The 27,141-nt window shown below is 35.6% G+C and overlaps 1 pseudogene; it reads left to right on the top strand.

Moving 5' to 3' along the window:
• Nucleotides 1-11,203: 11,203 nt before the first annotated feature.
• On the top strand, nucleotides 11,204-13,408 carry LOC133673341 (catalase isozyme 1-like; annotated as a pseudogene).
• Nucleotides 13,409-27,141: the final 13,733 nt, after the last annotated feature.

A 27,141-nucleotide genomic window follows, 5' to 3' on the forward strand; every position in this document is an offset into this window, starting at 1 on the left:
CCTTGTTTAACTTTGACAAATAAGAAAACAAATTTCCTCCTTTGTTGCTGATTTAATTACTTTCCTTCCTAAGTTAGGAAAATCATTAAATAGTCCTCCTCTTTTTAGGAATAAGATATGGTCAACTTCCTTACTTAATTAGGAGAATCAATTGCTGACTTTTTATCGTTGTAGCATTAGGAAAAACAAGCCTAACAAGGATGGTATTGGGCTGGACACATCAACCCCATGTTCCACACGAATTGGGCTCTTCTTGGACCTGAACTAGATGGATTAAAGGCTGCTCTTCATGCTCCTTAAATGTCTCAAGCCCATCTAGGTTCATTTTGCTCCATATGTTATGAACAAGCCCATTCAATGCTTCTTTATGCTTCTTTGCCCTAGCTCTTGTGATTGGCCCAATTGGCACCTCCAATGGGTCGTTGGCATGATTACGCTTGGTGTTGGGCTGATCGGTATCACCAAGCCACTTTAGCCCCAGTAATTCTCATATCTGAACCTGACCAAAGAAAGGATTTCATAATTTGCTCCACATTTTTAATTACTTGCCCAGGTAAGAGAAAGAAAGATGCCCAATAGACCTGTATGGAAAATAAGACTGAATTAATCAGTTGTACCCGTCCTGCATATGAGAGTGTTCTACAAGTCCAATGTCGAACTTTAGAGGTGATTCCATCCACAGACCTGATAGATTTGGATACAGACCTGATAGATCTTGAAACTTTGTGAGCACAATTCTGATCATACGAATTGAGTTTACATCCCCGTTGCTAAAAATCATCAAGTCGTCCGCAAAACAAAGATGAGAAATTTTGTCGTTATCGAAAATTAACTGGCTTCGTGGCATCATTCTACTCAATCAATAGTGTTGGTGCCTTGGGACAGGTTTTCATTGTGTCACACTACTATCAGACCTATTTTGGCTTTTCGGGATTAGATCTCAATCTTAATTATGGGTTGCGTGATCAAGAGGTTCACATCACCCTCTTTTGTGAATTTAAGTTTTCTTAAATTTCTCCTTTTAATTCTAAAACACCATTTGGTATTGTTACCCAACCACGCTTTTTGAAGTTCTTGATTTTTAAAAAAAGTTTCAAATCAATGTTTTTTTAGTTTTTTTAAAAAATATTATTTTATATATTTTCAAGCGAAAAATATTTTGAAAAATAACATATGCCACACTCCAAAACAAAATCTAAACCTTTCTCTCTATTTTTTCTGTCACAACATTCTAAACAAACTTAACTCTAACCAACATTAACTGACCCAACACCAACTTATATTACTTAATAATCAACAATACCACCGGGAATAATATTAGCTACCACAACTCATACTGGCCACCATAACCTCTATTTCATCTGCCAACTAACAAAACAAATTGTCCAAACGTAAAATCACTTCCCTATGGTACAAGCAACTCCGCTAGTACCACCATTGTCTAATCACGACCACAAGAACCATATCCAATAATAGTTAGACCAAACATTGGCATGTCATAATAGTAAACTAACACGTGAGGCCAAGAAGCAACAACTTCACCATAACAACCATCATAATCTTGTTATCCCTTCCACACAACTAATACAATCCAAGTAAGGTCATATTCAGATTTTGGCGTAAAATTTTCTATTGTCCTGTTTTACGCTATTAAGCACAACTTCAAATTCAACCGTTGGATTGAGCTGAAATTTGACATGAAGATTCCGAAGTTATTGTTCTATGTTGAGTAAAAGATTCAAATGAATCGGAGTTTGAGAAGAACATACGATATAGGTCAGAACAGGTTGTATGAATTTTGTTATTTATTTCTTTTTAACTTATGAGCTTCCTGTTTGGCAAGAATCCTTTTCCTACAAAGATGATACAATCCATGCAAGGTCAAAATCAGATTTTGATGTAAAATGTGCTACTATCTTGTTTTACGGCAACAGTCATATTTCTCAATCCAACCGTTAGATCGCGTTCAAATGTTACGTGAGGTCACCTGACATCTTGTCCTATCTTGGGTTAAAATTTTAGATCAATCGGAGTTTAGGAAGACAACGCAATATTGGTCAAGAGAGGCTGTATGAATTTTGTTATTTACTTCCTTTTGACTTGTGGACTTCCTATTTGGCGAGGATTCTTTTTCTAAAAAGATGTGGCAGCTTCTTTTGGGAATTTGCTAATTCTACAAGGATCTTTAATGGGCTGTAACATAGCTTCCAAGTGTGGCAAGGATTCATAAATATTTCAAAATCCTTTTCTTACAATGATTCTTTATTCATTCTACCTACTACAAGGAAAGAAGATTTCAGAATTAATTCTACCTTTAGATTTGATTCTCCTAGCTTATATGGGAATTCTAAAGGGCATCAAATCTGATCCTATCATATTTAGGATATTAAATTAGGATTTATTTTTGTTATTATTATTTTCTTCTTAGTTTAGGGTTTATTTATATTATTTGGGTTTAATTGTAAGTGGACATCATATAAGTCCACATAAAGAGTCTATTAGGGTTTATTTAAGTCTAGAGTTGGTATAAAGTAAGGTATAACTACACATGTAAGTTAGATAATTTAGATTAATAAAACTTCTTATTTGCCGCACTTTTATGTGTGTTTTGGTGAGATAATCTCTCTTCCATGGTTTTTTAAAGAACTGAAAATTGACTTATCGAAGAACAACTATCTTCGTGGCGTCATCCTTATACTTCTCATTCGCGAATCAATATTCGTTGGGTGGGGGTTTCTATTTCCAATAGTGCTGGTGCCTAGGTACAAGTTATCTTTGTGTCACCCTCTTATCAAACTTGATTTACTTGGCTTTTCAGGAATTGGTGTCTTTGCGTGTGGGTTGCGTGACCTTGTGATCATTTGGTATCAGAGCTTGGCTCCATTAATCAGGTTATATTCTTCTGAAATTTTTGTTTCTTATTGTTTCCGTAAAAATTCCTTAGTGTCCAATTTTTCTTCTCGAATTTGCAGCATATAAAAAGAACTTATTTCATTCTGTTACTATTCAAAATATATCAGTAGCATAAAAAAAAAAGAGAAAAGCAAGAAATGAAAATCGTTCAAAAAAAATGTTAACGGTTTCTGCCGAAGAAAACTAAACAAGTGACAATTGGACCAAATCAACTTGTAATTAGCTCAAATTTGATACACTGATTACTGAGGTCCTAATCGCAGCACATATTAATTTTGGTGTCAATTGGATATCATTTGTTTTGGTTTTCAATTTCTGTTGTAATCAGGTCTGATTCATAACGTTTTTGCGTCAGTATATCAAACCTTATCATAAATTGCTCAGACTTTATATTCTATCTATTTGGGTTGATATCGAAATATATTTGAAATTTTAGCTCAATCAGATATCATTTACTTTAGATTCCAGATTCAGACTTAACTCGTCGTGAACAAGTCTATTTTCAACATATCCAACATATTTGGGTGTTGTTTCATCATTTTGCATATTTCATTTCTGTGTTTATTTAATTTTTCAATTTTATTCATATTTCGGATAGATTCACTTGCTACTCGCAAGACTATCATCACAGTTTTGTTTTTGCTTGTTTTATGGTTTTCATTTCTTATTGAGTCATATATACATATTTAGATTGCACTGCTAAGTTAGTTCTAATTGGTGTTGGTTTTAGTTCTGCAAGAACCACAAGAAGGTGAGACGAGAGGTGTGAGCCTGCGAGGATATTAAGAGTATTTGAGCGAAACACGAGCGTGAGGATTGTTTTTTACCACTAACCAATTTTTGCAGGTACTATCATGTCAGAGCAAAACAACACACCACCCTCTCCCGATGTAAAACTTAAATTTCAAATGCAAGCCATGATGAAGATGATGGAAAGAATGAATTTTGTGATGGGGAACATGTGTGATAGACTTGAGAAGGTCGGAAAATATGGTAATGTGGCTGGAACATGTACCCAAGATGTGAGAAAGGTTCCGGCAGAACTGAAATCAAACAATGGCAATGGGGCTGAAAGGCCAAAGTGGACTGATTATGAGGATTTTGAGGAGGACGTTGATGATATTTGTGATGGTGGTTTTAAGGATAAGACCATAGGCAAGGAAGGTTTTCGGCAGCCTAGAAATCGAAGGGATTTCATGTATTTTGATGAGGTGTTATGATAAAAGAAAATGAGGATTCAAAAGGAGATCTACCAAAAGGAGAGAAATAAAGAGACTAGTGTTCTAAAAAAAGAATCCAAGAGTCTATCCCGTATTCTAGGGGGAGATGAAGGAAGAACTTGATGTGTTAACGATAGCAGTCAATGCCCATCAAGCTTCAGAAAGAGGAGAAAAAACGATGCAATGATGATATATAAAATAGAATGACTGCTCCTTTCATCCCAAATTATTGGCGATGATTGTTGGCAAGAAAAGAACTCAAAGGCTTCAAAACGAGGCTAAGGAATTGTCCATTCAACTTGTTATTAATTTGAGGATGAATCATCTTGAAGAGATAGGGAATGATACAATCCATGCAAGGTCGAATTCCGATTTTGATGTAAAATGTGCAACTATCCCATTTCACGGCAACATTCATATTTCTCAATCCAACCGTTGGATCGAGCTGACATTTTAGGTGGGGTCTCCTGACATGTTGTCTTGCCTTGGGTTAAAATTTTAGATCAATCAGAGTTCAGGAAGACAATGCAATACTGGTCAACATAGGCTGTACGAATTTTGTTATTTACTTCCTTTTGACTTGTGGACTTTCTATTTGGCAATGATCCTTTTCCCACACGCATATGACTGCTTGTTTTGGGAATCTGCTAGTTCTACATGGATTTTTAGTGGGCTGCGATATAGTTTCCAAGTGGCAAGGATTCATAAATGTTTCAGAATCCTTTTCTTACAAGGGTTCCTTATTCATCCTACCTACAACAAGGAAAAAAGATTTCAGAATTAATTCTACCTTCATATTTGATTTTCCTAGCTTATATGAGACTTCTAAAGGGCAACAAATCTGATTGTATCATGTTTAGGATATTAAATTCAAATTTATTTTGTTATTATTATTTTCTTCTTAGTTTAGGATGTATTTATATTATTTGGGTTTAATTATAAGTGGGCATCATATAAGTCCACATAAAGGATTCATTAAGGTTTATTTAATTCTAGAGTTAGTACAAATAAAGGCATAACCAGACATGTAAGTTAGACAATTCAGATTAATAAAACTTCTTGTTTGCCGCACTTTGTGTGTGTGTGTGTGTGTGTTGGTGAGATAATCTCCCTTCTATGGTTCTCTAAAGAACTAAAAAATGACTTATCGAAGAATAACTGGCTTCGTAGCGTCATCCTTATACTTCTTGTTCGCGAATCAATATTCGTTAGGTGGGGGTTTTCGTTTCCATTAGTGTTGGTGCCTAGGTACAAGTTATCTTTATGTCACACCCCTATCAAACCTAATTTACTTGGCTTTCCAGGAATTGATGTATTTGCGTGTGGGTTGCGTGACCATGTGATCATGTTCTTCGATAAGTTGTTTTTAGTTCTTTAGAGAACAATGGAAGAGAGATTATGTAACTAACACAAACACACATGCACTCAAAGTGCGACAAACAAGAAGTTTTATTAATCTAAATTGTCTCACCTTACATGTCTGGTTATTCCCTTATTTATAGTGACTTCAAACTAAAATAAACCCTAATGGACCCCTTATGCGGACTTCTATGATGTCCACTTACAATTAAACCCAAATAATATAAATAAATCCTAAACTAAGAAGAATATAATTATAATTATAATAAATTCAAATTTAATATCCTAAATATAATAGGATCAGATTTATTGCCCTTTAGAAATCCCATATAAGTTAGGAGAATCAAATTTGAAGATAGAATTAATTCTGAAATCTTATTTCCTTGTTGTAGGGAGAATGAATAAAGAATCCTTATAAGAAAAGGATTCTGAAACATTTATGAATCCTTGCCATTTGGAAACTATATTGCAGCCCATCAAAGATCCTTTTAGAACTAAGAGATTCCCAAAACAAGTTATCTTTGCCGGAAAAGGATCCTTGCCAAATAGGAAGTCCACAAGTCAAAAGGAAGTAAATAACAAAATTCGTACAACCTCTGTTTTCCAGTATTGTGCTACCTTCCTAAACGCCGATTGATCTGAACATTTAACCCAAGTTAGGACAACATGTCAGAGAGCCCACGTAAAATTTCAACTTGATCCAACGGGCGGATTGAGAATTATGACTATTGTTGTAAAACTGGATAGTTGCACATTTTACATTAAAATCCGAATTTAACCTTTCCCGGATTGTATCATTCTACTTTCAAATCAGATTTCTTAGTTTATTTGCGACTTCTTAATGCTGATAAAATCTTATTCTAGCATATTTAGGATAGTAATTTTCAGATTTTTATTATTTTCTTCTTAGTTTTTGGGTTATTGTTACCTATTTGGATCATTGTAAGTGGGTCTCATATAAGTCCACCTAAAGGGGGGGTCTATTAAGGTTTGTTTAAGTCTAGAGTTAGTATATAAAGACATAGTTAGACATGTAAGTTAGACAATTGAGATTGATAAAACTTCTTTTTTGCTGCACCTTGTGTGTGAATTGGTGAGATACTCTCCCTAATTTAGTTCCATAAAGAACTGAAAAACGACTTATCGAAGAACAACTGCTTTCGTGGCGTCATCCTTGTACTTCTCATTCGCGAATCAATATTTGTTGGATGAGGGTTTCCGTTTTCAATAGTGCTGGTGCCTAGGTACAAGTTATCTTCGTGTCACACTTCTATCAAACCTGATTTACTTGGCTTGAAATAGTATTTTTGCGTGTGGGTTGCATGACCACGTAATCACAAGTTTTGCATCACAACCAATCTCAACCCTTAATCTCTTCGAATATTGTCACTACAACAAAAGAAGTCATGAACTCATCATCACTATTTGTCCATAACACTTTTCAATGTCCTAAATCATACTTTGCCATTAACCTGTAAAGATATATCCAGGAGAGGTTACAGAAAAGCACAAAATTAAAGATAACGAGTTGTCAATGCATGATATTCTCATAAGAACTTGGCATTTTAAAAATACAAATAAAACACTATTACTCTGATCTCAATTCTTTGATGCGGATCAGCCTAACACCAAGCGTAATCATGTCAACGACCTATTGGAGGTGCCAATTGGGCTAATCACAAGAGCTCGGGCAAAGAAGCATTAAGTGGGCTTCTTCAGAACTTATGGAGCAAGATGGACCTAGAGGGGCTTAGAACATTTAAGGAGCATGAAGGATAACCTTTAATACATCTAGTTCAGGTCCAAGAAGAGCCCAATTCGTGTGGAACAAGGGGTTGATATGTCTGATCCAATACCAGCCTTGTTAGGCTTGTTTTTTTCCTAATGCTACAAGGATAAAAAGTCAGCAATTTATTCTCCTAATTAAGTAAGGAAGTTGGCCATATGTTATTCCTAAATAGGGAAGGACTATTTAATGTTTTTCCTAATAGAGGAAGGAAAGTAATTAAATCAGCAACAAAGGAGGAAATTTGTTTTCTTATTTGGCCAACGTAAACAAGGAAATCCAAGCTAATCAAGGACTTCAAAGGAAAGAGGGCAGCAACACAAATTTTTCAAATCAGATTTTTCCTAATTTATGTAGGACTTATTAAGGTTGACAAATCTGATTCTAGCATATTTAGGATAGCAATTTTTGGATTTTTATTATTTTTATTATTTTCTTCTTAGTTTTGAGTTATTATTACTTATTTGGGTCAATTGTAAGTGGGCTTCATATAAGTCCACCTAAGGGGGGTCCATTAGGTTTCTTTAAGTCTAGAGTCAGTATAAATAAAGGCATAACCAAACATGTAAGGTTACGCAATTTTCAGATCAATAAACTTCTTTGTTGCACTTGTTGTGTGTTGGTGGGATAATCTCTCTTCCTTGTTTCTCTAAAGAAATGAAAACGACTTATCGAAGAACAACTGGTTTCGTGGCGTCATCCTTATACTTCTCATTCGTGAATCAATATTTGTTGAGTGGGGGTTTCTGTTTCCAATAGTGTTGGTGCCTAGGTACAAGTTATCTTTGTGTCACACTCCTATCAAACCTGATTTACTTGGCTTTCTGGGAATTGATGTCTTTGAGTGTGAGTTGCATAACTACGTGATCACGAGGTTCGCTTCATTCTTCTTGTTGTTTTATTATAGAGAATTCTCTTGTCATGAGCTTAAACTTCACTGGAGTAGTAGAATGTCAATGCACACTAATTAAGTAACCTTTATGCTTCATTCAATAAAAAATGAATGCAGATAAAACTTTTTTTTTTTTGGAAATTGCCAAACATTGCCTTTTAACTTGCCATTAGCTTTATTAGTTAAACAAATATAGGATAACACATTGAAATCACATTTTAATTATATAGGTGTAGAACATAATACTATCTTTTCTTCCCTTGATGGTCTATATGTCTCCGCAACAATGAAGATAACAACCACTTGGTTTTTTGAATACTCCAATACTAAAGCATTATGGTGGGATGTTTGTGACAGATGCGACATTTCAAGAATGATAAAAGGCTGGGATGAATGGATTCGATGGGCCACTGTTGATGCGGATCAGCCCAACACCAAGCGTAATCATGCCAAAGACCCATTAAAGGTGCCAATTGGGCCAATCACAAGAGCTAGGGCAAAGAAGCTTAAAGAAGCATTGAATGGGCTTGTTCAGAACTTATGGAGCAAGATAGACATAGAGGGGCTTGGGACATTTAAGGAGCATGATGGATAACCTTTAATTCATCTAGTTTAGGTCCAAGAAGAGCCCAATTCGTATGGAGCAAGGGGTTGATTTGTCCGGCCTAATACCAGCCTTGTTAGGCTTTTTTTTTTCGTAATGCTAAAAGGATAAAAAGTCAGCAATTTATTCTCCTAATTAAGTAAGGAAGTTGGCCATATGTTATTCCTAAAGAGGGGAGGACTATTTAATGTTTTTCCTAACATAAAAAGAAAAGTAATTAAATTAGCAACAAATGAGGAAATTTGTTTTCTTATTTGTCCAAGTTAAACAAGGAAATCCAAGCTAATCAAGGACATCAGAGGAAAGGGGGCAGCAACACAAATTTTTCAAATCAGATTTTTCCTAGTTTATATAGGACTTATTAAGGTTGACAAATCTGATTCTAGTATATTTAGGATAGTAATTTTTGGATTTTCATTATTTTTATTATTTTCTTCTTAGTTTTGAGTTATTATTACTTATTTGGGTCAATTGTAAGTGGGCTTCATATAAGTCCACCTAAGGGGGGTCCATTAGGGTTTCTTTAAGTCTAGAGTCAGTATAAATAAAGGCATAACCAAACATGTAAGGTTACACAATTTTCAGATCAATAAACTTCTTTACTACACTTGTTGTGTGTTGGTGGGATAATCTCCCTTCCTTGGTTCTCTAAAGAACTGAAAACGACTTATCGAAGAACAACTGGCTTCGTGGCGATGACCTTATACTTCTCGTTCGCGAATCAATATTCGTTGGGTGGGGGTTTCCGTTTTCAATAGTGCTGGTGCGTAGGTACAAGTTATCTTTGTGTCACACTCCTATCAAACCTAATTTACTTGGCTTTCTGGGAATTAGTGTCTTTGCGTGTGGGTTGCGTGATCACGTGATCACGAGGTTCACTATCAAAAATCTCAGAAGGATATAAATTAATGGAGCCAAGCTTTGATACCAAATGATGCGAACCTCGTGATCACGTGGTCAGGCAACCCACACGCAAAGACACCAATTCCCGGAAAGCCAAGTAAATCAGGTTTGATAGGAGTGTGACACAAAGATAACTTGTACCTAGGCACCAGCAGTATTGGAAACGAAAAACTCCCACCCAACAAATATTGATTCGCGAACGAGAAGTATAAGGATGACGCCACAAAGACAGTTGTTCTTCGATAAGTCGTTTTTCAGTTCTTTAGAGAACCATGGAAGGGAGATTATCTCACCAATACACACACACACACACACACAAAGTGTGACAAATAAGAAGTTTTGTTAATCTGAATTGTCTCACTTACATGTCTAGTTATGCATTTATTTATGCTAACTCTAGACTTAAATAAACCCTAATGGACCCCCCTTAGGTGGACTTATATTAAGCCCCCTTACAATTGACCCAAATAAGTAATAATAACCCAAAGACTAAGAAGAAAATAATAAAAATAATAAAAATCTAAAAATTATCATCCTAAATATGCTAAAATCAGATTTGTCACCATTAAGAAGTCCCAAATAGACTAGGAAATCTGATCTGAAGGTAGAATTTATTCTGAAATCTTCTTTCCTTTTTGTAGCTAGGATGAAAAAGGAATCCTTGTAAGAAAAGGATTCTGAAAGAATTATGAATCCTTACCACACTTGGAAACTATGTTGCAGCCCATTAAAGATCTTTGTAGAATTAGTAGATTTCCAAAATAAGTTGCCACGTCCTTTTAAGAAAAGAATCCTAGCCAAATAGGAAGTCCACAAGTCAAAAGGAAGTAAATAACAAAATTCGTATAGCCTCTGTTGACCTGTATTGCAGTGCCTTTCCAAACTCCGATTGATCTGACATTTTAACCTAAGGTAGGACAACATGATAGAAGATTCCACGTAACATTTTAGCCCGATCCAACGGTCTGATTGAGAATTATGACTGTTGACGTAAAATTGAATTATTGCACTTTTTACATCAAAATCCGAATTTGACCTTTCCTGGATCGTATCAATCTCTAAAAAAAAAAGATGAATAGACAAATATTTTGAGAAAACTAATTTTAATATAGTAAATTAAAATTTACATTCAAAATGATTTCAAACATAAATTTTATTAAAATATTTGAATTAAATTGATTATAAACAAACTGAGAAAGTTACAACTCAAATAATAAGCTAATTTTCTTTAATTTATCACCTAAAATTTATTTAAATTTAACATAAAACTACTAAGAAAATTTCTTATGAATATTTTTTTTAATGTGAGTATAACATATTTAAAATTCAACTTTATCAAGTTCGTTTTATAATCTAAATATCAATAACTTATTTAAAATTTAACTTATTAAAGACCTATTCTTGAAAATTGAACAATTATCTTAGCTTATGTTTTTTTTTTCATAATACAAAAAAAAAAGCATTTAAGTGTTTTTAGTTTAGACTAGTGTAATGGGGCAGTTGCGTCCCACGTGGCCACCATTAAACTAGCAAAAGATTCTTCTAAACAAAGGCAGAGCGCTACTCCTTCATCCAACTTCCCTTCCCTCCTTTTCTTATCTAAAGCTTCCTTTTTCTCTCTTACACAAGACATCATGGATCTTTACAAGGTACTAATTCTAGCTATGTCCCTATCTTTAATTCCTTAAAACAAATTCTTGTTTCTGCTTAATAGAAGTTACAAAATAATGGGTTTAATTTACTGGTCTAAAAAAATTCCAACTTCATTTAATTTTCTCTAGTGGGTTCTGTATAAAGTTTCAATCTCTTGGATATTTTTTTGGACTCATTTTGATGCAGCATCGTTCATCAAGTGCTTATAATTCTCCGTTCTTCACTATTAATTCTGGTGCTTCAGTTAGGAACAATAACTCATCACTTACTGTTGGTTCAAGAGGTAAAAGTTTGTTCTCCTTTGTGGAGTCCTTCATCATTTCTTGTTCATTGTTGAGAGACCAAGTGATTTCTTGAGCTTTGATGGGGGTAATTCAAGACCTTTTGGCTGAATTGGGTTTATTACTTTCTCATTTATCTTACTTGTGATTCATTGAGACCAAGTTAGTTTGTGAATACTATACCAAAAAAACGAAATTAGAAATAGACCTTGTCTTTTGACCGTCCAATTCTGCTTGAGGACTATCATCTGGTGGAAAAACTTTTTAATTTTTACAGGTAAAGAATCCCAGAACGTGTTTCATGCTAGAGGTGCTAGTGCAAAAGGGTTCTTTGAAGTGTCTCATATTATATCTCCACTCACTTGTGCTGATTTCGTTGGAGCCCCTGGAGGCCAGACCCCTGTGATTGTCAGGTTTTCTACTGTTATCCATGAGCGCGGCAGTCCTGGAACTCTAAGAGACCCCAGAGGTTTTGCTGTGAAGTTCTACATTGTTTTTTGTTCAAGGGCTTTGTGTTGTTTTTCCTCGTCCTTATTTTTTTCCCCTTTCTGTCATTGAAGATTTACATGAATTGGTAAATGGTATTGTATGTCTGTTGGAAGTCTATCATTTATGTTGCATCAATTACTCAGGATTGTCTTGCTGTTTTGTTGCTCTTCCATTTTTAAATTTTAAATTTTAAAAGAAGTTTTTTGTTTTAATTCATTGGGAAATCCAATTAATATGGCATGTTAAATGCATGTATAGGGTATTGATTATGACTTGTTTGTCGATCAATATACGACGGGGATTGATTACTACATCTCATACTAATATACTTTCCATTATAGCATGGGTTATATTGATTGTGCATTTGAAGTTATTGACTGGAAGGTTCACCTGATTTCTGCTTTCGTTTTTCTCAACACGGAAATTTTGATCTAGTCAACAACAATTCCCCAGTCTTCTTCATTCGTGATGGGATGAAGTTCCCTGATGTGGTTCATGCTCTTAAGCCCAACACTAAGTCACACGTTCAGGAAAACCGGAGAATACTTTACTTCTTCTCACACCATCCTGAGAGCTTGCACATTTTCACCTTCCTGCTTGATGACATTGGTGTTCCACAAGATTACAGGCAAAATGGAAGGCTTGGTGTGCACGCCTATACTCTAATCAACAATTCTGGGAAGGCACATACGTGAAATTCCGTTGGAAATCAACTTGTGGGGTTAAGTCTTTATTGGAAGATGAGGCCATAAAAGTTGGTGGATCCAACCACAGTCATGCCACACAGGATCTCTCCGAATCCATCATGGCTGGAAGCTACCCCCGAGTAGAAAGCTTTTCATTCAAATAATGGATCTTGCTGATGAAGACAAGTTTGACTTTGACCCCTTGATGTGACCACGTGAAGGCATCTGCCCTTTGTAGCTTGTGAGCCACTTAAGGTGTGTTTTGGAATGCAGGGCAAACCGAGTTCTCAAAAATTTTAAAAAATATTTTTTTTTGTTTAAAATGAAAAAAAAATTATGTTTTCATATTGTTTTGATGTGCTAATGTCAAAAATAATTTTAAAAAAATAAAAAAACTTTATTTTAATGCATTTCTAAACAAAAAATATTTTAAACCACCATCACCATTATAATCTTAAACAAGCTCTTAGTGTTGAAGAAGAATATTGATAACTTCTTTGCCAAGAATGAGCTGCTTGCGTTTTACCCTTCTATCAAAGTGCCTAATATCTACTATTCAGATGACAAGTTGCTACAAACTAGAATCTTCTCGTATTCTGATATTCAAAGGCATCACCTTTGATGAGAATCAACAAGCAATACCCTAGGATCCATTGCTTGATTGTGATGTGAATCTTATGATCACATGGTCACATAATTCACAACAAGATTGACAACAAAACTCGGAAAGCTAAAATAGGTATGATAGAAGTATGAAACGATGAAAAACTTGTCCAAAAGCATCAGTGATATTGGAATAAGAACCTTCATCCTATAAATATCAATTCGCAAATGAGAAGTATAAAGAAGACGATACAAAGTCAGTTAATCTTCAATTAGTCAATTTAGTTTGTTAGAGAACTAAAGAATACAAGAATCTCTCTCACACAAGCTGAATAAATTTGGCATCAATAGTATTATCAAGTCTTAATATTTTTTCCTTAAAAAAGTATTTATATTCTTCAAAATAAAAACTCTAATGGATAATAAATTGACCCGCTTACAAACTAACACAAAACCTATACTAATAAACCCGAATGTATGGACTCAAACAAGCTTTGTGTCATAACTACCACTTTGTTTCCTCTCCAAGCATAAACTTCTTTAAATAGTCTTTTATAATCTCTTGTTTTAATTAAAAAATATTGTAAATTAAGAAAAAGAACAGCAAAAGAATCTCAAGTTTCCTTGTAACCATATACATTCAATAATAGATATAGAATTCTTGTAAACTATAGATAATAGTTGCTGCCATAAATGTCTTCTTATTTGACAGAATCCTTGTAGAATGTGTAAGCCAATAGTTGTTACACATGCTTTCAAGATCATCATGGAATCCTTGTGTTGACTAGAATCCATAATACATAAAAAAAAACAATGTTTCTCTATTTTTCACACATTCCTGCTAAATTTTATTCCTGACTTTAAATATGTTCTCTTTTATCTAGATGAATCAGCAAGCCTACCATATATCACCGAAAAAGTATGAATGTCTACTTTCCAACTCAATTAAAATCTTACTAGAATTCCTTCTGAAGCTATAAGGTCCAGATAGATAAATTTTACAAGATTCGTCTAGTAACTTCAACCCTCTGAAATAATCTCTTTCCAAACTCTTATTGACCTGAAATTTAACCCAATGTAGAACAACATGTCTAGAAAATCCTATAAAAATCTTAGCTTAATCCAACGATTGAGTTGAAAGTTATATTGACCTTATTTAGATCATATCATTTCTTCTCTTTTCAAGACGATTCGTCCTCGAATCACCAATAGGTATAGTAGACAATTCTTTAGCCTCATGTTAAAAGCCTTTGCCTCAAACAACAATATATGAAAGTTGTAGCTAATAATAATTTCAAATATCCACGCCTTATTAACCATTGTTGTACATGTTTTTGCATGGTAACCACGACCTCACATTCTTGAAAATAAGCAAAACAAAACTACGATTATGATTTCAAATATAACACTTACATAACTAAAATAAATTGAATAGGTTGAAAAAAACAGTAGTAAACATGTTTTTGTAACGTGATGCAAATTTGACCTGTTACGCTGTTTTAAGCACCAGAATTGAAACCCAGACCAAATAACATTGGAAAAACCTCAAATTTGATATGTAGTACCCTTGTACCTAGTAAACAACAAATCTTGGTTTATATATCATTCTCTTATCCGTAGGTATTGAAAAACCGTGTATGATTAGTTGCAACATAATTTAACTTAGAATTGAAACTCCAATAAAACGATACTAGAAAGAGCCTAAATTTAATATCTAATGCGATTTTGCCCCAAATAACCATTGTATAAACTTTGAAGTTATCTTAAAATGGTTTGATTTGGTTTCTCTATTGTTTGTGTTATTATGACATAATTGAATAACATCCATTCTATTTTTTTTTACTTTTTATGTTACTAATATGTTTTGGGATAATAAAATAATGAAATAACATTTTTTTTTATAATACTAAGTGCCAAAAACACAAAAAGAAGAAAATGATGCAAACCACGGAGTTGGACATACACGTGAGAATGGAGCTAAATTTCCACAAGACCCTTTGTCACTTTCTAGTGGCCCAATTACAAGACTTGGAACCAAATGTTTCAAGGAAGCACTAAATGGGCTAATATGAGAGAATTGGGCTGATTCTAAAAAGACCAAGATGAGCTCCAATAATAATCAAGGCTTAGTCCTTGTCATCGAAGCAATTGAAAAGGCTAATTAGTATGCAAATTCATGACCAGCATGGTTTGACTATTAAGGGTGCTAGTTTGTTGAGTTTCAATGATATTAAATGAGAGAATGACTTGGTCTTGGCTGGCCATGTTAAAATACATTAAATCTAGTCATTTAGCTATTTTTTGTTGTCTTTAGAAGTCTAAGACTCTTAAAAACATGAGGGCTTGTTATGCTAATGTTTGTGTGGCTTTTAAAGCTGTAGTTATGAATTTTCCTATTGGAGGCTTGTTCCAAGTAGATAGGGACATTACAAATTTTAATGGACAAATTGGATTTTCAGAAAACTATTATCATTGTGAGGTGTGTTCCTCTTGGTTCTTAAAAGAACTCTTTAAACTTATCAAGATAATCTTGCGGCGTTCAAGCAACCAAATTTATCACCTTGATTCTTTAGAGATTCTTAGGTTTTCTGGGTGTGGCATTTTCAAAACCCTTCGTAGTCTTGATTTTCATCTCGCTAGGTGACAGGTCAAGGCTTAACAAACTTGTCTACATGTTTTTGGGGTTCCAAACCATCATTGTTATCGGGTTTCATCACAATTGTTGCTGGAGTTCATATTAGAAAAAAACTGAAAAACACAACTAAATTTATGAAACACAAATAAAACAAAATTTTCAGAAAGATATGACCTAATTTTGGAGCCTAGCTCTAATACCAATGAGTTTCACAAAGCTGCAACAGGTCTAATAGTAATGTCAGAAATGAAAACTTATCCAAAGGCACTAGTACTATTGAAATAAGAACATTAACCCAGAGGTAACCCTTCTAAGAACCAAAGGTATTGGAAAAAGACTTGAACCTAGAGATAACCTTGCATCTAAGAACCCTAAGTATGTAAATGACGTCATGAAGCCAGTTAATCTTTAATAAGTCAGTATATGATCTTTGTCCTTGCAAAGTTGTTTTGCCACAAATAAATAAAAGAGAAACTTATATTTATTCTCCAACTTACTACTGAAATTTGCAGTTAAAAAAACATAATATAGTCTTCTCTAACTAACCCTAATGGACCCTTTTTGAGTTGCAAGCTAATGGGCCTAAACTAATAATTAACTAACTTAAGTCCAATAATAAAATAAACTCCTAAATAATATCTAATAGGCCAGAACAAACCCAATTTAAAGAATAATTATTCAATATTAAATAAATAAATAAAATAGGATAATAAAAATAAAGTTTCCATGCCAAATTTCCTTCATGTAGCTTGTATCTCTTTCACATATTTTCACATATTTTTGTAGATTTTCATTCTTGACATCAAACACATTGTTCTCTTTCATCTAGATAAATTATTAAGCCAACCATATATGGTGAAAAGCTTAAGATGTCTAGTTTCTAGAATAACTTGAAGCTTAGATAACGTCCACCTGTAGCTTCATATATGTCCCAAACAATACACAAAGGTCTAGTCTGGCAGATTTGATAAGATTTGTCTAGTAACTTCAATCCTCTAAAATGATATGTTCCCGAACTTTATACGACCTGAAAAGTTTCCAAAACATACTTTCATGTGTCTAGTATTATCTCCTTGTATAATTTTAGCTCATTCCTAAGTACAGTTTGAGAGATATGCTTGATCTCGTAAAATTGGTACGCAAACATTTTAAGTCCAAATTCGGACTTGACTTGGTTTGCATCATCCTCCATTTCTTTCAAAAGATTTGATCTCGAATCTGTATCATGAAAAACATCTTCTAAGGTTAACAAATTAGTATCAAGTCAAAGAATAACATCATCATCAAAACCAAGAAGAACCTTGTTAGCAAATAAGTTCCCCTGATATACATGCTCTTCTTTTCAACCATCTTCTCCTTCAATTTCAATTGCTCCTCATATATTTGTTTAGGTATCAAAGATAAAAGAGTTACAAGTCTTTCATTCATCTCAAAGGAATACTTATGTGTCACTCCATCATGCATAACTCTCCTACCATCATACCGTCTTGGTTTACCAAGCAATAAGTGACTAGCTTGCATGCACAACATCATATAACACCTTATCTCAATATTTACCAATAGAAAAAGCAACCAAAACCTGCTATTATAAAATTGGTCAGCAAACATTTTAAAGCTAAATTTGAACTTGACTTGGTTCGTTGACTATTGTCCTTGAAAATAAGAAAAACTTGTTGCCTCTTACTTTTTTATTTTATTTTAGAGAAGTTGTTGCCACTTTGTTTCCTCTTCATGTATGGATTCATTTAAATAGCCTCCCATAATCTTGCTTTTGAATAAGAAAATCCTGTAAATTAAGGAATAGAACAAGAAAAGAATCCCAAGTCTCGTTGCCACCACATACATTCAATAATGAATATGTAATCCTTGCAAACTATGGATAATAGTTGCTGCCATAAATGTTTCCTTGTTTGACATAATCCTTGTAGAATATGTAAGCTAATAGCTTCCACACATGCTTCCAAGAGTATTAAAGAATCTTTATATTGATTGTAATCCATAATGCATAAGGAAATAATGTTTTTCTAATTTTCACATATTTTTAGCAGATTTCATTCTTATTTGGATGAATTAATAGGCTTACAATTTATTACTGGAAAGGTTTGAATGTCTAATTTCCAACCCAATTAGAATCTTAGCATAATCATATATGTAGCTGTTAATATTGTCCAAACAATAGATGAAGGTCCAGATAGACATATTTGACATAATTTGTTCAATAACGTAGACCCTTTAAAATAATCCCTTCCCAAACTCCAATTTACCTGCAATTCTAACCTAATATATAACATCATGTCTAGAAAATCTTGTACAAATCTCAGCTCAATCCAACTGTCGAGTTAAAAGTTATTCATGATAGTGTAAAGTTGGACATTAGAAAATTTTACATCAAAATCTAATTCTAACATTGCTTGGATCATATCAGATTGGACCGATTATAAGAGAAAAAGGCAAGAGTATCAAAGAAGATGGTGATGCATGCTTGAGAGTTATAATTTTGATCATTCATCACATTTACATCAACGATTCATGACATTTTGATCAAACAAGCATCGAGAATTCCTTCTAAGGTGGTATCAAGCATGAAGTTGAGTTTAAATAAGGATCAAGCCCTAATCAAATTAATCCAAGCAAGGGATGGAGCTGCTTAACATGTACCAAAGCTTTGCTACATAGCTTTCTATTAATGGTCATAGCTCTTAATCCGATCGTTGTATCAGGCTAAAATTTTACTAGATGATTTTAAAGGCCCTATTTTCTATAAGTTAGAATTTTATACCATTCAGAAATTGAAAAGGTCACAATAAAGCTTACAATAAAGCATAGAAGTTTCTATTTGGAAATATGAGAATTGAGCTTTTATTTATTTGTGACTTGGGCTTTGTATTTTATTTTACCTGTACTTTTAAGTAAGTTAATTATTTTGGTTTAATTCTTAGCCCATTATTAATTAGGGTTTATTTTTGTTTAAGTCAAACATATAAATAGTTTTATTTTTGTGATGTGAAAAATAAATGGTTTTTTAAAAATAAAAATCACATAAGCATTCTTATTTTAAGATATTCATTGAACTTATCAAGGAGATAATCTTTGTGGTACTTTAATCAAGTAATCAACAAGTTGAAGTTTTATAATTTGATTTTAGCTTTTTTGGATAAGTATTCCAATTCTTGATTGCGAGGTCTAGAAGGGTTGCTCATCACAACAATCACCATGAAGGTTTCTTGAATTTTATGCACAAAGATGAGAAGGTATATACTTACTGATGCGAACCTCGTGATCACATGGTCACGCAACCCATAATTAAGATTAAGATCTGATCCCGAAAAGCTGAAATAGGTTTGATAGGAGTGTGACACAATAAAAACCTACCCTAAGACACCAACACTATTAGAATAAGTAGAATGACGCCACGAAGCCAGTTAATCTTCGATAAGTCAGATTCAGTTCATTCAAGAATTGAAAATTGCAAGAATCACTCTCACACACTAAAACTGAAAAATTCAAAAGTAATCATCATCAAAGGCTGTCGAAATTTTGGTTACATGAGTTTAAATAGATCTTGAAAAATTAACCCTAATGGACCCCTTATATGGACTTATATGATGTCCGCTCAAAACTTACCCAAAACCCTAAACTGAAAAACCCATAACTTAATCCAAACAAACCTTGGATCCTACCTCAAAACAAAGTATTAATTAAGCCTAAACAAGCCTTGGGTTGTAGCTAACAAAATTAAATAAAGCCCCTAATATTGAATCCATATTCTGTCATGAGAAGAAGAGAAGGAAGTAAAATATTACAAAACTAATTCAAGGCTTATTTATAGCCTTCCATGGAGCCCCTTAATCCTAGAAACAAAAGGAAAAGGTAGGGACCCATATTGTTTCCAAGTTGTAATAGGATACTTTTGTTTCCTTTGTTGTCCTCACGTCATGGCCCAAATAAAGTTGTATTGGGCCCCTCTTGCACATGGATAAGATATACTAGAGTCTCCTATTGATATTCTAATGGACCTTTCAATTCTGACTTGGTTGAAACTTGCAAAACCAATGTATTCAATGCCTCTTTCAATGCCTTGGACCGAGTCATTTTTTTTTGGGTAAGTTGACGTATGTATTAAAAGAAGAAGATACAAACATTATAAGGGGCATACCCTAGATTTACAATGAGAACAGAAACATAAAACAACAGATGGCTACAGGCTAGCCACCGAATAGAAAACTTAAAACCTCACTAGATTCGTTAGGGAAACCAATACAACCAGCTAACTATCAAATTAACAATCTATGTTATTGACCCTCCAAGCTCTTTGGATCCTTTTGTTTTCATTTGTTGGTAGGACGTTCCTCATTAAATCAAGCTTATCGTGAATGATACATTCGATTTGATTAAAGACCAAATTCAAAGTTCTAGACATTCCAGCAAAGATCCTTGCATTCTGTTCTTTCCATACATGATACACTGTAGCTGCAAAACTCAGTTTACGAGAAAAATTGACGAAACTCTTGCCATGCTAAGAGAGAGTGGCCCATCGAATCCATTCATCCCAGCCTTTTTTCATTCTTGGAATGTCGCATCTGTCACAAACATCCCACCAGATCGCTTTAGTATAGGAGCATTCAAAGAAATTATGTGGCATTTTGATTGTCCAGAAATTCCTACCTCGCAACAGATTGGATTTGATCCAAGTAGACCAGATTGAGCCATCTGAGTCATTGCACAGGTTCCAAATATGTTTCAACAAAGCAATCTTGTTCCATTCTGTTATCCTTTTTATTCCTAGCCCCCCCTCCTTTTTTGGAAGACATACCTGATCCCAAGCCACTTTACCCCCAGTAGTTCTCATATCTGAACCTGACCAAAGAAATAATTTCATAATTTGCTCCATATTTTTAATTACTTGCCCAAGTAAGAGGAAGAGAGATGCCCAATAGACCTGTATGGAAAATAAGACTGAATTAATCAGTTGTACCTGTCCTGCATACGAGAGTGTTCTATAAGTCCAATATCGAACTTTAGAGGTGATTCGATCCACGAGGCCCTTACAATAAACAACCTTTAGTCTGGATGAGAGAAGAGGTACTCCCAAATATTTCATACGGAGCTCCCCCTTTCTAAACCTAAGAATATGAATAATTTGTTCCCTCTCAGCATTTAACACACTGCTCAAGAAGATGTCACTTTTGTTTGGATTTGGATACAGACCTGATAGATCTTGAAACTTTATGAGCACAGTTCTGATCATACAAATTGAGTTTACATCCCCTTTGCTAAAAATCATCAAGTCGTCAGCAAAACAAAGATTTGAAATTTTGTCCTTCTTGCATTTCCAGTGGAACTTGAATTCTTGGTTGGCACTCATCTTGTAGAATAGCCCCGAAAGGATTTCCATAAATAGGACAAACAAATATGGGGATAGTGGATCACCTTGTCTCAGCCCTCTTCCCCCTTAAAAGTAACCTGCAAGCTCACCATTGACATTGATAGAAAATTGACAACTTTAGGAAGAAGGGAAATGGATGTAGCATTCATTTCTTTAAGCATTCTACGAGTCTGAAAGAAGGAGCTAACAACGTTGATTACATCTTCCCCAACTATGTGCCACATTCTTTTGAAGAAACCTGCGTTAAAGCCATCCGGACCAGGGGCTTTGTTGTTCTTCAAACTAAACATAGCATGCTTAATCTCCTCCCTTGTTACATCGTGTGCGAGTAGATGCTGTTGCGTTGAAGACAGTTTCAAGTTAATTGCCGATTCCATCACTTCCTCGTTCAGAACCCTAGGCATCTGATCCACTCCTAACACACGATGGAAGTATGCAATTACTTCTGATTTGACTGCCTCGTGTCCTTCGACAACCTTTCCATCCTCCCTTGTAAGTGATAGAAGCTTATTTCTATTCTGTCTTCCATTTACTGATTTGTGAAAGTAGCTAGTATTCTGATCCCCCAAACTAAGCCATTGTATCCTTGCCTTCTGTTTGAAAAAACTCTCTTCAGCGCTGACGGTAGAAGTGTATTTACGAACAACATCCCTTTCTCGCATGCACAAAGTTGGATTCTCATGCGTTGTATGCAGAGCCTGTTGAGCCTGATACATTGGACAACCCCCCGAATTCTGATCCCATACCTTCTTCACCAAGGGCATGAACTCGTCATGATCCATCCACATATCGAAGAATCTGAATGGTTTCTTTATGTTCTAATCATTGCCAATAACCTTTACCACCATAGGATAATGGTCTCATATACCCGAAGGCAAAAATCTCGCTTCCGACAATGGGAAGTTCAGATTCCACTTCTCATTGACAAGCACTCTATCTAGTTTCCGCATAATCAGATTCTCAAGACATTGGTTCGACCAAGTATAATGCATACTTGAATACCTAAGATCATCTACTTTTGCTTCTCAATTACATGTATCCAATCTGTCGATAGTACCAGCCCACGTAGGAGACCCTCCTAACATGTCCGACTGGTTGCGGATAGCATTAAAGTCACCCATAAGAATCAACGGGGTTTACTCCCATCCATCACTACGACTTACTATATCAGACCCTAATGCCTCACGTAAGGAAGCATTATTGTCTCCGTAAATAATTGAAGTATTGAAACAGATATTTTTTTTTTGGTAAGTTAATGTATGTATTAAAAGAAGAAGATACAAACATTATAAGGGGCATACCCCAGATTTACAATGATAACAGAAACATAAAACAACATATGGCTACAGGCTAGCCACCGACCATAAAACTGAAACCTCACTAGATTCGTTAGGGGAACCAATACAACCAGCTAACTAACAAATTAAGAATCTATGGTATTCACCCTCCAAGCTCGTTGGATCCTTTTGTTTTCATTTGTTGGTGCGACATTCCTCATCAAATCAAGATTATCACGAATGATACATTCGATTTGATTAAAGACCAAATTCGAAGTTATAGACATTCCAGCAAAGATCCTTGCATTCCGTTCTTGCCATACATGATACACTGTAGCTGCAAAACTCAGTTTACGAGAAAAATTGACGAAACTCTTGCCATGCCAAGAGATAGTGGCCCATCGAATCCATTCATCCCAGCCTTTTGTCATTCTTGGAATGTCGCATCTGTCACAAACATCCCACCAGATCGCTTTAGTATAGGAGCATTCAAAGAACAAGTGGTTGTGATCCTCATTGTTGCGGAGGCAGAGCGAGCATCTATTGGGACCATGTATACCAAACCGATGAAGTTTATCTTGAGTTGTGAGTTTCTGTTGGACAGCCATCCATAGAAGAAATGAATGTCTTGGAACAGCATTCTTGAACCACACAATGTCATGCCATGCAACCATCTAACGATGACGTCTTAGTTGTTCCCAAGCTACTTTGATCGAGAATCTGTGATTTGGCGAATCCAACCAAACTATCTCATCCTTTTGCCCCATCTTAGGATTAGAATTGGAAGGAATAGCTTCTATAATGGGGTGCCAGCCAATAGCTTGGGTGGTAGGAGTTTTCCATTCTAAGTTATGAATTAGCACATTCACCTTCGCGTTCTTGGCCATACCTGAATCATAGATGAATCTTTCCCCATAAGAATCCGCGAGTGGGCTGTGAGGATGCCAATTGTCAAACCATAGAGAGGTTGTCATTCCATCTCCTATGATGTACTTCATCTTCGGCCATGCTAAGGATCTGAGCTTTAGAATCTTTCCCCAAGCCCAAGAGCAATTCTGTGGCGTCTTGATTGTCCAGAAATTCCTACCTCGCAACAGATTGGATCTGATCCAAGTAGACCATATTGAGCCATCTGAGTCATTGCACAGGTTCCAAATGTGTTTCAACAAAGCAATCTTGTTCCATTCTGTTATCCGTTTTATTCCTAGCCCCCCCTCCTTTTTTGGAAGACATACGTGATCCCAAGCCACTTTAGCCCCAGTAGTTCTCATATCTGAACCTGACCAAAGAAAGGATTTCATAATTTGCTCCACATTTTTAATTACTTGCCCAGGTAAGAGAAAGAGAGATGCCCAATAGACTTGTATGGAAAATAAAACTGAATTAATCAGTTGTACCCGTCCTGCATACGAGAGTGTTCGACAAGTCCAATGTCGAACTTTAGAGGTGATTCGATCCACGAGGCCCTTACAATAAACAGCCTTTAGTCTGGATGAGAGAAGAGGTACTCCCAAATATTTCATAGGGAGCTCCCCTTCTCTAAACCCAAGAATATGAATAATTTGCTCCTTCTCAGCATTTAACACACCGCTCAAAAAGATGTCACTTTTGTTTGGATTTGGATACAGACCTGATAGGTCTTGAAACTTTGTGAGCACAGTTCTGATCATACGAATTGAGTTTACATCCCCGTTGCTAAAAATCATCAAGTCGTCAGCAAAACAAAGATGAGAAATTTTGTCCTTCTTGCATCTCCAGTGGAACTTGAATTCTTGGTTGGCACTCATCTTGCAGAATAGCCCCGAAAGGATTTCCATACATAGGACAAACAAATATGGCGACAATGGATCCCCTTGTCTCAGCCCTCTTCCCCCTTGAAAGTAACCTGCAAGCTCACCATTGACGTTGATAGAGAATTGACATGATGTAACACAAACCATGATCCAATCAATGATTGTTCTAGGGAATCCCATTTTTATTAACATAGCGTCAACGAAATCCCACCGCACCGAGTCATAAGCCTTCATCAGATCAACTTTCATAGCACAACGAGCAGGTCCCGTAGATTTATAATAGCCTTTCATTAGTTCCTGAGACAAAAGAATGTTATCACTGATTCTCCGTCCTGAGATAAAAGCAGTTTGATATGGACCAACTAAGGATGGCAAAACAACTTTGATTCTCCCAGCTAGAATCTTAGCGATGCATTTGTACACTGTATTGCAGCAAGATATAGGACGAAAATCTGTCAACCTTGTAGGATTAGCAACTTTAGGAATAAGGGAAATGGATGTAGCATTCATTTCTTTAAGCATTCTACGAGTCTGAAAGAAGGATCTAACAGCGTTTATTACATCTTCCCCAACTATGTGCCACATTCTTTTGAAGAAACCTGCGTTAAAGCCATCCGGACCAGAGGCTTTGTTGTTCTTCAAACTAAACATAGCATGCTTAATCTCCTCCCTTGTTACATCTTGTGCGAGTAGATGTTGTTGCGTTGAAGACAGTTTCAAGTTAATTGCCGAGTCCATCACTTCCTCGTTCAGAACCCTAGGCATCTGATCCACTCCTAACACACGATGGAAGTATGCAATTACTTCTGATTTGACTGCCTCGTGTCCTTCGACAACCTCTCCATCCTCCCTTGTAATAGATAGAAGCTTATTTCTATTCTGTCTTCCATTTACTGATTTGTGAAAGCAGCTAGTATTCTGATCCCCCAAGCTAAGCCATTGTATCCTTGCCTTCTGTTTGAAAAAACTCTCTTCAGCCCTGACGGTAGAGGCGTATTTACGAACAACATCCCTTTCTCGCATGCACAAAATTGGATTGTCATGCGCTGTATGCAGAGCTTGTTGAGCCTTATCCATTTCGTTTTTTGCATCTTTAACTCTATCTGAAATGTTGGAGAAGTGAGCCATATTGAAAAGTTTCAATTCCTGCTTTAGCTTTCTTAGTTTGCAACACAGCTGATACATTGGACAACCCCCCGAATTCTGATCCCATACTCTCTTCACCAAGGGCATGAACTCGTCATGATCCATCCACATATCAAAGAATCTGAATGGTTTCTTTATGTTCTGATCATTGCCAATAACCTTTACCACCATGGGAGAATGGTCTGACATACCCGAAGGCAAAAATCTCGCTTCCGATAATGGAAAGTTCAGATTCCACTTCTCATTGACAAGCACTCTATCTAGTTTCCGCATAATCAGATTCTCGGGACATTGGTTCGACCAAGTATAATGCATACCTGAATACCGAAGGTCATCTACTTTCGCTTCTCGAATACATGTATCCAATCTGTCCATAGTACCAGCCCACGTAGTAGACCCTCCTAACCTGTCCGACTGGTTGCGGATAGCATTAAAGTCACCCATAAGAATCCACGGGGTTGACTCCCATCCATCACTACGACTCACTATATCAGACCATAATGCCTCACGTAAGGAAGCATTATTGTCTCCATAAATAATTGAAGTATTGAAACTGATTTTGGTAGCTAATATAGTGACAGAAACATGAATAGCCTGGTCTGACATTCCAACAACATCCACCTTCACCGTATCAGCATTCCAACAAACCCAAATACGACCACGACAAGAGAAATCATAATTACACAAGAAGGACCAAGAATGCAGAAGAAGTTTAGAAACATTATCTTTATTCTTGTCTTTAACTCGAGTTTCAACCAAACCAAAAAAAGCTATCCTCTCTTGATGGATGAGTCTACGCAATTCTGAATGCTTTATAGGATCATTCAAACCTCTAATATTCCAACATCCAATAATCATAGGAAAATAGAGAGGAGTACAAACAGCAACACAAAGATTACCTTGACGTGCCTCCTGGAGAGGAGCCAGATTTCTGATTCTTCTTTGAAGAGGCTTTTGAACCCCTTTTCTTTTTCTCTAGAGAGTCTCTAGCCTTAATATCTAACTGATTAACAGTTTCCCTTTCGGTGGAATTCAGGGTTTGAGGGGTTGTCATGATATCGGTTGGTTCCCCATCTGTATCACCTCCCATTGCATCCATATCTTGATCTAAAGCAGTACTTGCAGCCCCTTGCTTCATGTCTTCTCGTAAACTCTTCAAGACAAGAGGAGAGGAAGGATTTTCATCTTCATGACAACCAGCATTGCACACATCTGATGTCGCATGATCATTCATATTACAATCAGGCATATGTATACCAGATGTTGAACAACCATTCTCATCACAATTACCCACTTTAGATGCCAAGGGAGCATTCTCCCCACTCACAGAACCCTTGTTTCGTTTACCAACTACCTGCCACTGAAACTGATTCGGCTTGTTATCCGCAGATTTAGAGTTCATAGCTCCTAGATTCCTCTTACCCTCTGCCACCACTTTAAGATTATCAATGTTATTAGTAGGACATAGCGCTGTGGTGTGTCCAAAGACATTGCAATTACTGCACTTCGACGGTA

Source organism: Populus nigra, chromosome 14, assembly GCF_951802175.1.
Source record: "Populus nigra chromosome 14, ddPopNigr1.1, whole genome shotgun sequence".
NCBI classification, from domain to species: Eukaryota; Viridiplantae; Streptophyta; class Magnoliopsida; order Malpighiales; family Salicaceae; genus Populus; species Populus nigra.